Below are 15,624 nucleotides of genomic sequence, written 5' to 3'. Positions count from 1 at the left end.
AACAGCGACACTCCCGCTCCGTTATTGGCTCCTCGAACTTTATGAAGCTTCATGGTTCAAGCTCCGTGTGCGGTTTTTCTTCTCTCCTTTTTTTTCTTTCCTTTTACCAAAGATGATTTTTCAAGGCAAAGTTTGACCGATATATAATAATTCGGATCGATCGATTTTCGCGCTAAACTCAGTAGCAGTGGTAACAGTGTCTACGCCAGTGATTTATAATGCGTGTATCGATGTTATCGCGATCGAGTCGAAACGCCGTAAAGTTAGCGTACGCGTGCACGAGCGTACATTTAAAAGGGAGGAAAAAGAAGTTATACATCATTTTCGAAACGGGCAATGAATCGCTGCGAAACGATTCGAAGAAACCGACCGCCTCGACCGTTTTCTCAAATTTCATTATTTTTAAATCAGGACAATTTCGAAGAGGGGACGATTCTTAAAAAATGAAATTTAAAATTTCTCCTTTTTTCCAACTCTACGTCACGCGACGATGGATCATTAAAAATAACCAATATTTCTCGACAAGAATTAACTTGAATTCATAAAAATGATATTAGATAAAATTGAAACAGTTGAATTAAAATTATTAAAATTAAAATTCGACAATTAAGAAAGGAATTTGTATCTCTCGCATTTCCCTCGAAACTTGTCTGTCTAAAAAAAATTTGACAAACGAAGAAATTAAACGTCTTATCGTTCCCGGCGACCCGAATTGCCTCTGTGGACCCATGACAAAATGGTGGACGAGCAAAGAGGGTGGCTTGAACGCGGGCGGGAGAGGAGACACGAAATTAATCGGTCGCCGGAGAAAGAAGAGTCGCGATACCTCGCTCTTCTCCGCGGAGATTCGTCCAATTTGTCATCGTTAGGAAGTTCGAAAGTATTTAAAAAAGTTTCGCCACCCCTTGGGCCACGTCTTCCGTTTAATCGAGTTCTTTCGACCTCGTCCAAACCCCTTATCCTCGTTCGACCATCATCCGCCACGTCACGCTTCTTAACGTTCCCTTAACTCCTCGGGGTTCCTTCATTTTTGCCCCTGTCGTGGCTTGTACGCAAAAAAAAAAAAGAACTCGCGGAGCCATTATTTGGAGAGGAGAAGGAGTCGTAGTTTGGCGGAGGTTTTGCTCCCCCTCGTAATTAGGAGGAGCCGATTTTTCTTTTTTTTCTTCTTTTTCGATTTTTCTGGATGTTGGATCGTGTTACTCGTTCCACGAATTGTACATTTATTTATCTCTTTTTTTCAAATCCTTCGGCAATTAAGTTAAACAATGGAACTTAGAGAAAGATGTAAAGGTTTGATTGGGTTCAAATCTAACGAAACATTCAATTTCTGACAAGAACTTTTAAGAATTTTATACTTTATAGATTTGATTGGATCCACGAATCTAATAAAAGTATCCATATCCAATTTTAAAAAACTTTTAAGAATCCTATATTTCTTCTCTTCCTTCAAATTGTACACGTATTCACATTCGATCGCGATAAAAAGAAAATAAAAAACTCACAGAAGAATAGACGGAGTCCTTGTTTATACAACTTAACCAAACGCGACTCTCTCTCTCTCTATTCAAACATCCTCGCCTTCCCACCAATCATCAATCGCGATCATCAATTTTCCCATAACATCTCCAGCCCCCTTCAACTCTCGGCCTGTCCCACCATTCTTCCGTTATCGAAGGAAAAAAAGAGAGGAAAAAAGAAAGAAACAGAGTGGGGCCCGTCTCTCCAACTTCGTAGATATTCCAAGATTTATTTGCAGGAAGTGGAGGCACGGTTTTACTCGAATCGTAACAGCGATTCGAAAGTGTGCAACAAAAGGCGGAGGCGTGTAAACGAAAATGGAAGGAGGTGGAGGAAGAGATTGTCGAAGTTGGCCGCAGAAATCCATTACGAAGGTGGGGAAGAGAGGGACGGTGAGAGAATGAGATTCATTAGGGGTGATAATAATTAAATGAACGTCTGGCTCGGCTCTTTCGTTCGGGACGAGTCGATGAGGAGTTTTCGGTGGATGGCCCCGATTTTCTTTCCCATCTTCTTCCAGCCAGCCGCCCGGTGTTAAGAGCTTTCGTGGCCGGTCGAGCGTGACGCGCGTCGAACGGAAATTGAAGCACGAAATAAAGCTGCGAGCGTGTGTGCCGCGAGAACGTACGAAGAGAGAGAGAGAGAGAGATTGAAAATGATGGTAGTTTCTTCGTTTTCTTTTTCAGGAGGGGAAAAGACGAAAGGTGGGAACGAGAGGAATGGAATTTGTCGTAGATTTCCAACGCTTTGGACGATGGAAAATATCGATATCCTCGAAATTTCTCTCTTTTAACGATAATCCAAAATTAGAGTTAAAATTAAAGAAAAACTTTCGACAAACTTTTGACAACAATTATCTCTCTCAGGTCAGACACGACCGATGTTAACGCAGTCGAGTTTTAAAGTCGAAGATTAGCTTGAATAAAATAAAAAAAAAAAAAACAATCGTAAAAGTCGAAGTAATCGTCGCAATGGCCGTAAAGTATCCGAAACAAACACAAACCGGAATCCTGTCCCCCGTTTAACAGCCGGAACGAGAAGAACCCCTTCTCAACCCCCGCCCTAAAGCTACCCCAAACTAACGCGGCGCGAAGATTAACCGAAGGTGTCGAACTGGAAAAAAGGGAATCCTTTTGCTTAACCCGGCAAGGCGACGAGAGAGGGCGGGCCACTTTTTTTTTCCAACCCCTAGACGACCGGCAGACAATATAAATGTCGAGAGGGGTGGAAAGAGAAGAGACGGTGGCGTGGCGTGGCGAGGCGAGTGGTGGCTGGCTTCGAGGGTGGATATCTGCTAGCGAGTTAATTCCGCCCCCGGGGTGTACGTGTGTATGTGTCGAGGAGACGCAGACCCCGAAAGGAGGGAGGGGGAGGAGGGAAAAAAGAGGTAAAAAGAGAAGGGGTGGGAGAGAGGGGGCGCGGAGACGAGCCGCACGGGCAAGATAACACATTTTGACGGTATAAAAATGAGTGTTTTTCCCTCACCCTATCTCCATGGAGATAGCGCACCTCTCGAGAGCGAGCGAGAGAGGGAGGGAGGGAGAGAGAGAGAGAGAGAGAGAGAGAAATCACGGATTTTTGTCTCTCCTTTCGCTCTGTGCGAAGGCTCGACGGGACGAGGGTGTGTAGCCGGTTGAATCGGTCAAAGAGACTGCCAGATATCGGAGAATTCGCGTTTTGGAGCTGATCCAAGGTATGGCGGGATGACTCTCCTTGATCTCCTTCTTCCTTCCCCCTTTCAGATTGGAGGGGAGGAGCGTTACAGGCTCCAAGAGATTTAGAGAAAAGCGAAAGGGAAAAATGTTTGACATCGAGTTTTCTGTCGAGTTTCGAAAAAGTTGTTATAAAAGAAGATTTAAAATTTATCGAAGAATATAACAAGGAAGGAATATAAAAATATATGGTCTGGAGAATCTGGAGAAAATTACAATTCTTTCGCACGTGGGGGACCGTCGAAATCGAATTAGAGTATTAAAACCAGTGCTGCTCTGCCAAGGAAGGGGCGACGGTAGATGATATCGTCGGGACGAGATACCGATGCACCCACCCCTCAACCCTTCTACCCCCTGCGCGCTTCCTGCATTGTTCCCGCTATCGCAATAATAATACGTGGCGTCGGTCGCTGTGCAGCTTGTACCACCGACAATGGACACTGGGAAGGGGCTGCGTGTCGCCTCCACGCCACGAGGTTGGAGGTGGTAACGAGAAAAAGGAAACCGAGGAGGGGGGGATAACCGGGAAAAAAGAGGAAAACGTAAAGAGAAATTTTATACGGATGGAAAAATTGAAAGGAGTATGAAGGAAGAAACGAAAAATTCTTGTTTCGATCGAAGGCAAATCAATCTTAAGTGAATAAATAATTGTTTGTTCAATCGTGTGTCTTAAATTGAAATTAATCGTCGAGATTGAAAAAAATTTGAAAACGACTTAACTTTCCACTTTCGATGCTTTTTCGAAGTTTCCACGTGGACTATCTGAATCCATCGATCGTAAACACGATTTGCATCGATGATCGCCGGCAGAGTTAACATTTCAAATACGAAATTATCTGCAATTCAACGCGGAGGAGTGGACGGCCGGGCCGCGGGAGAAACACACACGAGGCGAGGAAACGTTTGCCCGACGTTAAAATCGTATGGAAATGTTGGAACGGATCGAACGTTCTTAGAGCGGCTTGAAGTAGTCCAGGATACGTATTGACAGACGTGTGCACGAACGATGGAAACAAACGTAACGGGCTGTCTCTTCTTCTGACGAATCGATGCGCGCCTCGATATAGATGTCTGGATATCGATTGCCAAGCGTACAAGCAGGGATATCTCGATCCTCCGATCCCTTCCCCCATCCGGTTCCATCCACTAGTTTCTGTTATATCTGTTTGCGTTAAATATCCTTGCTTTTTCTCTTCGAGGAAATAACTTTTTTTCTTTTTTTTTTTTTTTTTTAATTAAATAGCGTTGAACGTCGTTGAAACGATTTTCCAATATATAGATGTTGATAATGGCGATAAAACTTGAGGATAACAATTTCGATAAGCTGAGAATTTCGACGATAAAGAATGTATGAAAAAAATTTGAAATTAAGAATTTCGATTCTTCTTTAAATTGGAGAGGGAGAGAGAGAGAGAGAGAGAGAGAGAGAGAGAGAGAGAGAGAGAGAGAGAGAGAGAGAGAGGGAGAGAGAGTAGACAAGATCAGTTAAAGAAAGATAAGAGATTTAGATTGAACTTGGTCTAAAGCAGAGATAGTGAACCGTGAAGAATTATCAACCGGATATGTTAATTTATATGCCGCGTTTGTACGTTTTTCTTTACATTTTTTCAACGCGTGCATTTACATTTCATTTATTATCGATTAACACGTTTCGATCAGAAGTCAAATCAATCAATTCTATTCTCCGATTTTAATATCCCTAATTAACATCAAATTGTACCGATTCTTTAACATTATTATCGATTTATCGGTTTAACAAAAATTTTAATTATAATTAAACAGAAAAAAGTCAAACGAGAAATTGATGCTCCGAAGAACTGTTCCAACGAGAAGGAGAATCACAACGAGAAGAGGACGTGAGCACGAGGAAACGTTAAAACGAGTAACGATAACCGAGAAGTAAAATTATCTCTGAAAACGTTAATTTTCAATGCGATCACTTATAATATAACCAGAATGGCGTCCATCTCGTTAAAACGTTTCCACGGATCAGGCTTCTTAAGTATCCAAAGATAAAAATAATAAGATCGACAGGTGATCACCGACAGATGAAAGAACAAAACAGATACGCGATAATAATTATTATCCGATGGCGATAATTATTTCCATTTCGCTCGTCTCGCAACACGCCGGAATACACTCCGACCTTAAACCTGCGAAACAGCAATTGAAAAAGAGGAAGAGAAAGAGAGAAAAAAGAAGAAAGAAACGGAGAGACGAAGGATCGAACGAAGGAGGGGCATCGAATATTCGCTTGAAACTCGTTACAACTTCCTCCGATTTCCAAGAACCGACCTCATGACGACCGCGTGTAACTCTCGCCGAGAGATTAGCCCTCCCCCTCCCTCCCGTGTTAACCATAAAGGCTTCATTTTACTATCAGAACATTCCCAGAATTCTCGGTAGCCAGATCTGCTCCGCGATACAAGCCAAGGGCCTGTGGGATTAATGCGCTCGCCATCGAACACGAGGAAACCGTGAAAAAGCTCGACCAACGGTTTCCGGCCCGGGGAACAAAAAGGAGGGAGGGGAAAAATGAGGCGAGATGAGACGGATGACTCGAAGAAACGTGGCTCGAGGATCGATACGTCACGTCCCGTTCACGCATCCCGAATTGCGTTTTCGTTCCTTTTATCACAGCCAATAAAAAGAAACGACCCTTTATAAGATGAAAACCAATGTGACGCGGTTGTAAAAGCTTCTGTCACATCTCACGCCGATTCTCCTCCTCCTCCTTCATCTTTCTCTCTTCTCTTGTCCCGTTAGGAGGATGAAGACGTCGGCGTGCGCCAGGTGTTCCTCCGCCACGGGTACAGAGTCGTACCACCCGACTCTTTAACTATGCGATGCGCCTGCTGTGTAAAATCTCGCGCCGCGGTTGTGTCCCTCCTCGTGTATCTCGCCCCGATCGGCTCGTCGCCTTTTTGTTGATCGCCGATATCGATCTGGTTCTGGGCCACGAGTTATGGCACACGAGTTTCGCGGATGTGTCTCGAATCGAATTCTTCTCCCTATCCTATCGACGGGGAGAGATGGAGATGGAGAGGAGATCTGGAGAGGAGGGGAGAGTTGGAATTGAACGGAAAGAAGTTTGAGCGATTTATGTCACGGGATTATATAAGGAGATTTTTTTCCCAGAGTGGCGAGAAGAGGATTGAAATATGCAAATCTTGTAGGAGGGAGGAGATATCTTAACATATCGGTCAGTGTTAGATCCTTTCGAGTGTATTAGAACGAGGTGTTTTGTAAATACTCGTTTGTATAGCGTGTACTCGTTGCGCGTTTCATTCGACGATCGAGATCGATATCTGGATAAAGACAGGCGCGGTGAGGCTGCTCGATTCTATAATCGTGGCTGCCCAGCGTGATGTTCCGGTCATCGTTAACTCCCGCTGCGTGAATTTGCTCCGATTTTCAATTTGAATATTCCCGGATATTTTAATAAACGTTGTGGAGAAAAACCAAGAATGGAATTTCAATTTCTTCGAGTAAAATTAAATTAAATATTCCACACGCTTCGATCTCTACAAATATATAAGGCACGATAATTAAAATCAGAAATATATACAGGAAAATTCACGTATAAGACAGCTCTTAAAAAAAGCGAAGACGAATTACTATCGATCATTCTCCGTTTATATAAAATATGCAAAATATTCTTTCTCTCAAACTTTCCAACGAATTCCAAGAAAACGTTCTCTACGAAAATTTCTTTTCAAAGTCTACTTTTTCTCTTTCCCCTCCCCCCTAAAAAAATATCAATCTCGATCTCGAAGGAAACTATTACGTAGCATCATCGATGAAGACGTAAGGATCGGGCGTGAGATTTTCGTGCGACGGCCCTGGTCTCGGTTGGCGGCCCTGCTGGGTGGGTACGTGAGATAGAATCAGTAGCTGGAGCTAGTTAGATGATAGCATCGCCGAGCCGCGAAGCGAGGCTACGCGAGGGTAGCGGGGATGCGAGCGAGATAGATAGAGAGAGTGTGGAGTGGGGGCGAGGGAGAGGGAGAACGGAGAGCGCGATCGCTGATAAGAGCCACCGCGCAGCCGATAACGCTCCCTTATCTCCATCCAGTGGCGCCGCAACTCTCAAGGCTTTCCAGCCTCGACACCACTCGTATATATTCCTCTCTCCTGCTGCCTCTCTCTCTCTCTCTCTCTCTCCCTTTCTCCCGCCTCGTGCGCCTCGTTTTCGCCGAATGTTCCGCGATCTTTTTACCCCTTCCACCTCCTACACCACCCCTATTGCACCGTTCCATTTCCTTTCGGGACCCCTCTGTTCTCCAACCAACTTTGTTTCCAACTCTTGCCCCTCTTTCGCGCAATAATGGAAATGATTCGAATTTTTCAATCGGGTGAGAGAGAAACGGAATTTCGAAGAAGAAACGAACGAAGTTAAGTATCGATATTAATAGTTTCGGATAAAATAATTTCACGACGACCAGGTCCAGGTTGAAAACCGGTAACCTTTATTTCCATCGTTACGAGATGCGAGAAAGTGGACGGAATGCTCGGATCGAGAATTCCAAGCGAACCCAAAATTTTGAATTAATACGGATGAAAGGATTTAACGGTCTAATACTTTCTTGATTGATCGAATCGGGCGGACACGACGCGAGGAAACGTATCCAGTTAACTGAACGCTTTACGACCGGCACCCCGATTACAATAAAGATAAACACGTTTTAATCAGCACCGATGGAACGCCGTCGAGAGGCAAGTGCGTCGTCCCCCGATCGAGAATATACGCTCTGATCGGACTCTGTTCTCCAGAATCATCGATTCCATCCTTTCTTCTCTTTCCTTTCTTTTTTTTTCCTTTCCTCTTTTTTCCATTTTTTTTCTTTTTTATCTGCGTCGAAAGATCACGAACGTTTCCTTATCTTCTCGCATGCACGGACCACCTCTCTCTCTCTCTCTCTCTCTTTCTCTCTCTCTCTGTGAATATCCGAGTCGATGCGGCTGCGGCCGTTGTACGCGCGGTTATTTCAACCAGGCTTGTTTGTTCAACGGTTGTAACGCCGCCTTTATTTGCCCTCCATTTTCCTCCTGCCTTCGGGCGCCACTCTCTAAATTACACTTCATTCTCGCGTTGCAAATTGTTACCGGCGTGAAAAAAAGGCCCGCCTTCGATCGATCCTCTCCGCCTTCGTTCGAGAGCCATGGGAAACGATCGGTTGTGTAAAATGGATTATCGAAAAAAGGAAAGGGAAGAGGGAGGGGGATGAGACGTGGGATGAGAAGACACGTTCGTCGAATAGGCCTTTTCCTTTTTATTCGAGCCGAATAATATACGTGAATTATATCCATACGTACGTTCGAGTTGGAGTGGACACGCCGCTCGTGTCTCGCGGATGGAGCGTAATAGAGAAACGCGGCGATTAATTGCGGCCGACTGGACAGACCAGTTAAAGATAGAGCCGATAAGTAAATCAGTTTGAATAAGAAAAGACACGGCAACGGTTCAGCGACTCGGTAAGTTCCCCGTCGAGACATAATAAGAGACATAATATTCCTTCAAATCCTCACCTTTTCCATTTAATAAACGGATACGTTTCAATTAACCGTATAATAAAATAGCTTCGGTTCCAATTTATCGATCGAGTCGTGGAAAATCTACGACTTCATTAATTTCGCTAATTTTTCGATATATATTTACTACACATCGGTTAACGATTCCTTCTTTTTTTCTTTTTAGAAGAAATCGTATCCTACCGTGCTTTCGAACTTTTCTCCAAAATTCCGAACGATGAAAAAATATCTTCTCGATCGATCTTCTCCCCATTTCCCCGTTTATCCCCGTTTCCCCCTTCGACTTTCGTCGACGACGACCAAACATCCTCCCTCTCGAACAGAGAATACCCCGTGTATCGCTACATCTTCGATTATATCCTAGTTATCAGGATCCTAGGATCTGAGGTACGATCGATAACGAAGCTTCCAACATTTTTATCCGTCAATGGTATATCTGGCTCTGGCTCGACGGATAGCGATGGGGAAAGGGGTTGCGCGGGAAGAACGCACAGGGGGTGGGTAAGGGGAGGAGGGCCATTCGAGAAATTGCGATCGTCTCTCTGGAGTGAAGTGAACGTTAGCACCGGGTCGACTGAGAGAGAGAGAGAGAGAAAGGGTGGGAAGGGTGGGGTTGGTTGGAAGCGTTATCACAAGGATATCGAAGTGTGTATAAACTAGGACATAGTCAGCGTACAGATAGGTGGGAGGCGAGGAAAGGGGGAGGAAGAAGTGGGAGGTTGGGAGGTGGAGAAGAGATTCCCTGAACGATACCGGTATAGGATGCCAGATTCCCGAGGGAGATTAGATCCCAGCCGTGGATAGAGGCTACCTCGACTGCGTACAACTCACCCACACTCTCTCTCCCTCTTCTTCCATTCTCTATCCCCGTTTTTTCCTCTCTGTCTACCTCTTTCCACTCTAGTGTGTGCACTGCTATATCCCTTTCTCTCTTCGCTCGCTCTTTCCCTCTCCCTCTCTCCCTCTCCAATGGTTTATTCTACCTACTTTCGATCCTCTCGCACACACACTCTCTCTCTCTCCTTCTCCCTCTTCGTCCCTTTTATCATTCAGTCCGTGCCTTTCTCTGTCCACCCCTCTTCCTCTTCCTCCTTCTCCTCCTCTCTTTCTCTCTCGCCGCAACAAATTGCCGAACGTCTCGCGAGCCGCGTCATTGTTCCCTCTTCTTTTGAAGGCTGAAGAAGATAAATAGATAGATAGAATTATTGTGCGCTCGGGCTTCAGCTTAGCTTCTCGTCCCCGGCAGCCACGTAGTGACGTAAATGAAGAGAAGTAGGGGGAGGAAGAAACAAGGGAGAGAGACGCCTCGCTTCCATTCCGCTTTCACGCGTTTAGGCGAGAGCCACCCTGGTTTTATTGAGAACTTTCCTATCCTCGTTCAACTCGACGCTTCGTATCGAGTTGTTCGCGGGGTGGTTCACGCGGGGAGGATATCGAGCAGAGAGTTCCTCGTTTGCAGGAATAATTACGATACGAGTCGAGAGAACGATCCGGTATCGCGACGCGGGGAGATTATTTTCAGGCGGGGAGGGAGAGGAGAGGGGGAGAAAGAAAAAAAGAAAAAAGAAAAAAAGGAACGAGTTTAGACAATGACTCGACGCTATCTGTTGATCGACTGGTGGTTCTTCTTTGGTAAATAGTGGAAGATAACAGGCGGACAATACCGTCTAGGCGAACGTAAAGATAAACGGTGAGTCAACCGGTCGCGAGATAAAAGTCGGTGCCTGGTACCAACCGCATACTTGGACGTTTTTGGCGAAAATTCGGACGCAGCCGAATATTTCGTTTAATAATCCGATACAAGAGATTCGAATCTTCTTCTGTGGAATGTATCATTTGTATGTATTGCCATTCGTTCGTTTTTTAAATATCTCGTCGTGTTGATTCACGATGATCAAAATCGAAGGATCGGAACGTTTTAATCGAATTGAAAAATTCCTAGTTGAATTTTCATTTGCCGAGAATTTGCCAAGATATCTATCTATGCAATATTCGCAGACGAAGAAGAATTCTCATATCGATAAACTTATGTACACAAGTGGGAAGAAAATTCAGTTTGCTTTTGGATTTTTTTTCACCCGAACCGAAGAGAATTCTTCAATGGACTTGAAAAATCCGGATATCGGATAGATATCTAACAGATAGGAGGATAAAATGGGAAAAATATCGTTCGAAATTTCTCGAAGCGCTTCGTCATCGAGGTGTATCAATGAGCGTGCAATTGAAAAAGATGTACGGCAACGAGGCCCGTTATCTAGCCTCGATATCGGTCAGGCATTTACTCTCCCCTCCACCCCTCCACGTTGAACAACTGGCAAACGGAAGAGGAGGAAGGGGGAGGGGATCGGTGAGAGCGTGTTGTTAACGAGACGAAATGAAATAGATTAAGGTCTAGTAGCGATCGTGGTGGCGGATAGCGTTGGTAAAAACGTGGCTGGCCACGAGAACGTCGAAGAACGAACGAACGAACGAAAAAGGAGGGACGGTGTGTGTGCACCGTGTGTTCTCCACGTTCATGCATGGCGTAACCGCGCGCGATGACAAAAGCGGCCATCGACGCTTCTTCTACATGGCACGAAAAAAAAAAAAGAAAAAGAAAAAAACAATCCTCCACTCTATTTAAAATCTATTTAAACGACAATTATAAAGTAGAAATAGAAATTCATTATAATTATGATAATAATAAGATATTTTGTAATTTCATGGTTTGTTATTTCATTATCGAACGAGACGAGATTATTTAATTATAACGTATCATAATTGTTGATAGTTACATAAAATATTCGATCCAAAGAAATTAGCTGACTACCGAATACAGTTAGCAATAACATTTCTAATTCACGTATCAAATAATTGCAAGGATTGTTAATCTACATTTCTCCAATGTGAAGCGTACAAATTAAAGAGGTTTCTTTAAAGAAATTGACCATAAAGATAAAACAGTCAATCGAGTAAATTGTTCTCGATTCATTGCAAGTTGTTGCAATTCGAATACAATTTCTGCAACTCGTTGAATGAATTCTATTCAATTAGAATCGAAAGGGAAGAAGCGTACGTACGCGTATTTTTTTTTTCCTTTTCTTTCCTTTTTTTTCCTTTTTTTTTTTTTACGGGACACGGAGTATGCACGGTACGGTGCGCGCAGAAACGCGCGAGCGTAATACACGCGAGAGCAGGAAGAGGAAAAAAGAGGAGCGGACGGAGCACACGCGTGTCCCTCGTGAACCCACGCACACGCACACGAGGCACGCAGCCCCGTATACGCGATCGAAACGGCGAGATAATCGCGGCACGTACTTTGCCTATCGCGTATGTATATACGATTTTACGGATAACACCGCTCGCGTTCTGCCGATCGCCAGCCGAAAGATGCCGATGCCTAACAAAGAACTTTTCAATAAATTCGTGGAAATCCACGCTATTGAGACCATAAATCCACTCTTATTCTTATTCCTCTTTATCGTTCCAAGGATTCGAAATGCGAATAATCTCGCTTATCGCGTTTAAGAAATCGCGGAACGCTTAGGCATCGGCAATAATTCTCGATCGAGGATCATCCACTCCATTGACAATGTGCCATCATCCCTGTGTGCGATGTGAAATTCGAAATAGTCCAATTCTATACATTTACATTTTATTATGCCACCCTATATATCCCAACATACAGTAACAACACTTGACAATTATTCTAATTTAAAATTCCAACTAAATTCCCACTAAACAATTTTCCATTTAACGGTGCACAAATCGAAAACGGTTCGAAAGAAAGAAGATCAGAAAAAAAAAAAAGAAAATACGAAAAAACGATCATCGTTTGACCACACCACAGTCCCGCCATGTCCCATCGGGAATAGCGAGCTTTATAATCCTTTCAACGAGCAGAAACAAAAAAGGGAAAAACAGAGAGAGAGAGAGAGAGAGAGAGAAAGAGCATCGACCGAAAAGCTCGAAGAGCGTGTAGATCGTGGAGCGATATCGTGGACGAGAACGTGCGAGCAAATCGACCGGTCGATTTTCGGAATCTCTGGCCGAGAAAGAGAGAGAGAGAGAGAGAGAGAAGAGGAGGAGGAGGAAAAAGAATTGAGCACCCGATGTAGGACACACACCGAACGTGTCACCGCGCGAGGCCTGACACAATGAGAATGACGAGGATACGGCGGACCGTACGGTGACTTTATCTGACGCACTGACGCATCGTGACGAGCCATCCGCCGTGCTCGATACCATGAGTCACGTGGATAGAAGGGAGATGAACGTACCACGTGTGACGAGGATGGGGATCTTTATAAGAGAGACCCGTAGAAACGGGTGGGGGAGAATGAGTGTGTGTGAGAGAGAGCGAGGGAGGGAGGGAGGGAGGAGAGCTAGGGAGAGATCGTTATCGACGCTTTCCTGTGTCCTGCCACGTTCTCAGAAGAGCATTCGAGCTGTATGAGGAAACGCCGTCCATGAATTATTCATAGCCGTCGTCAAACGACTGCTAGCGCATCGCTTTATACCTGCGCGCACTCTGGCTTCTTTGCCCCGACGAGGCTGGCCCCACGCGAACTCCAGAAAATCGTGGATAACGACGACGAATCGGAGGCGAGGATCAGGGTGGCAAATTCGTATCGCTGGGTTCGAGATTGGGACGATGAACGAAGTTAACTCATTGGACGGATTACTCTTCAATTGAGAGCATCGATTGAAAAATATTAAATTCTATCCATGCGGTTTAACATTCAAGCGATATCTCTACTGGAGAGTTATCCTAATCATTCTAAAAAGTAGTATTATCCAGGCAGACAAAATAAAAATAGAAAATCTTGCAATATTCTTACTCGAGTTTGAAAGAGCGATTCCGGTTCTAGAGATACACTTGCAGGGCCACGCTTTCGACCATGTCAGAGGGCAAGTAAGAAGAAGAAGAGGAAGAGAGAAAGAGAGGGGACGTCAGTTATCTGGCGCACGTCAAAACGGCGCAAAGTTGTGCCGGTCGGGAGAGGCATATCTCGGTCGCAGCAGGTTGTACGCTGAGACTTGGTGGCACAGATACCGGCGCCTCAATGTCAGAAAGATAGCAGTCTGAGAGACTCCGCGAGACTCGTCACGACGTGCCACGGGAATGACTACTGTGCGCCTGCCTCGCCTTCCACTATGTACACGCCGCTGCACCTCCGCCTGTGTCCGTTCTCCTCGTATGGACATTTGTTGGGTCATCTTGGTAACCTCGATCCCGCCCATCGACACCTTGGGACCTCGCTCATTTTCTACCGTGTAGCACTCGTTTTTTATTTTTTTTTTCTTCTATTTTTATCTTATTGTATATGTATATATATATCTTAGATATCTTATAGATATCTTATATAAATAAGTATAGAATGGAATTCTATAAAAAGAAATTATGAATTTATAAATCATAAAGCGTAAGAAAACAGAAAATAAAAAAGGAATATTGAGAAATAAAATAAACGAATGAGTTGAATAATGTACCTATATTATAGTGCTGAAATATTTTTCCAAAAAACGTGGACACGACTTTGTCGAACTGGATGCAATAAACGTTGAATTGAAATTAAATTATGCAAGTGGGATATTGAAATTTTGATGAATATTTTTTCCAAAAGTTTGAAATTATCAATTTTGATAATTATGTAATAACAAATATTCTTCTCTCGTCTTTTGATGATTAGCATAATGAGTTTTTTCTTCTCGATAATCGTGATTGGATACCGATACACAAAATGGAACACTGGACGAACTGTTCCAGGCTCGTTAAATTTTTAAAGGAATACAAAAATTCACGACGAAGACAAAACGCATCTTTGTACTTTCGAACGGGAGAGATAATGATTAACAGAGGCGAGACAGTTTTAATCAGACGCCAGCTTGATCGCTCGGAGATTAAACTATTTACGAGGCGACCTTTGTACGTTTGCGTGCGTCACTGCAATCGCGGAACATCCTCCGACTTGTCGTATCGCTTTTGGTGTAGGAAGATTCTCTTCTAGATTATCCTTAAACTTCAAAATTCCTTTTAACTGTTTCCAATCGCTAAAACGATATACAAATAATATATTAAACTGCGATAGACATCGAATCCTAAAATTAATAAATAACGAAACAGAAAAATATAATAAGTTTAATAAAATAAAAATTAAGAATGGATATAAATATCACGATAAAATTATTTTTCTCGGACCAGTGATCTGAATGATTCGTTTCGACGATATATCAGAGATTCTCATATTTGATCGCGTTTAATTATATTCCATATATAAAAATTTACATCAAATAACAGATCCTTGTATCTTTTTCATCTTAACAATTCATTCAAAATTTTTGACTTCTAATTTCAATTTTTCCATAATATATATTTAATTATAATCTTAAAGTATAATAAGTATAGATTCAAAAATTTCCTAACCTCAAAAATAAAAAATTGAATAATATAAAGATAAAAAAAGAATATCAACTGAAGTGAAAAAGTATCTGAATATTAAATCGTTGTGTTTTCCAAATTTTTATCTGTTTAATCATTACTATCTTCTAAACATCCAAACAACGATATTCGGTTAAAAGAGCAACATGGCATTACGGACAGATGTTCGCTAGGTAGCGGCGGTACCAGACGAAGAGTAGAAGACGATTAAGCGAAAAGTGGTCCAGACGAGTCCATAGATATTCTGATATAACTCGGCATGGAATTCGGAGGCCGCAGAAGAAGAAAGGCCGACGAGAGGAGCAGAGGCCGGCTACGAGACGAACGAGTGTCAAAACAGTTGGACTCGAGGCTCGTGTTCAGAGAGAGCCACACGATGACTTGGTAAATCTGTCGACAGACCAGTTCGATCGTAAACAAGTTTCTTTGTCTATGTAA

General features: G+C 43.4%; 1 protein-coding gene and 1 long non-coding RNA gene across 9 annotated transcripts in view; one reads left to right on the top strand and one right to left on the bottom strand.

Annotated features, from left to right (window-relative positions):
* Positions 1-15,624, bottom strand: part of LOC107995119 (zinc finger protein ush) — a 166,005-nt gene that overhangs the window by 70,264 nt on the left and 80,117 nt on the right. The gene's annotated exons all lie outside the window — the stretch shown is intronic.
* LOC133666983 (uncharacterized) lies at positions 8,022-14,216 on the top strand. The gene is made up of 2 exons (XR_009831975.1): positions 8,022-13,531; positions 13,616-14,216. It is a non-coding gene; the product is annotated as an uncharacterized LOC133666983 (long non-coding RNA).

Source organism: Apis cerana, linkage group LG11 (genome assembly GCF_029169275.1).
Source record: "Apis cerana isolate GH-2021 linkage group LG11, AcerK_1.0, whole genome shotgun sequence".
NCBI classification, from domain to species: domain Eukaryota; kingdom Metazoa; phylum Arthropoda; class Insecta; order Hymenoptera; family Apidae; genus Apis; species Apis cerana.
The sequence above is the reverse complement of the archived record's forward strand: the minus strand, read 5'-3'. Positions and strand labels throughout refer to the sequence as shown.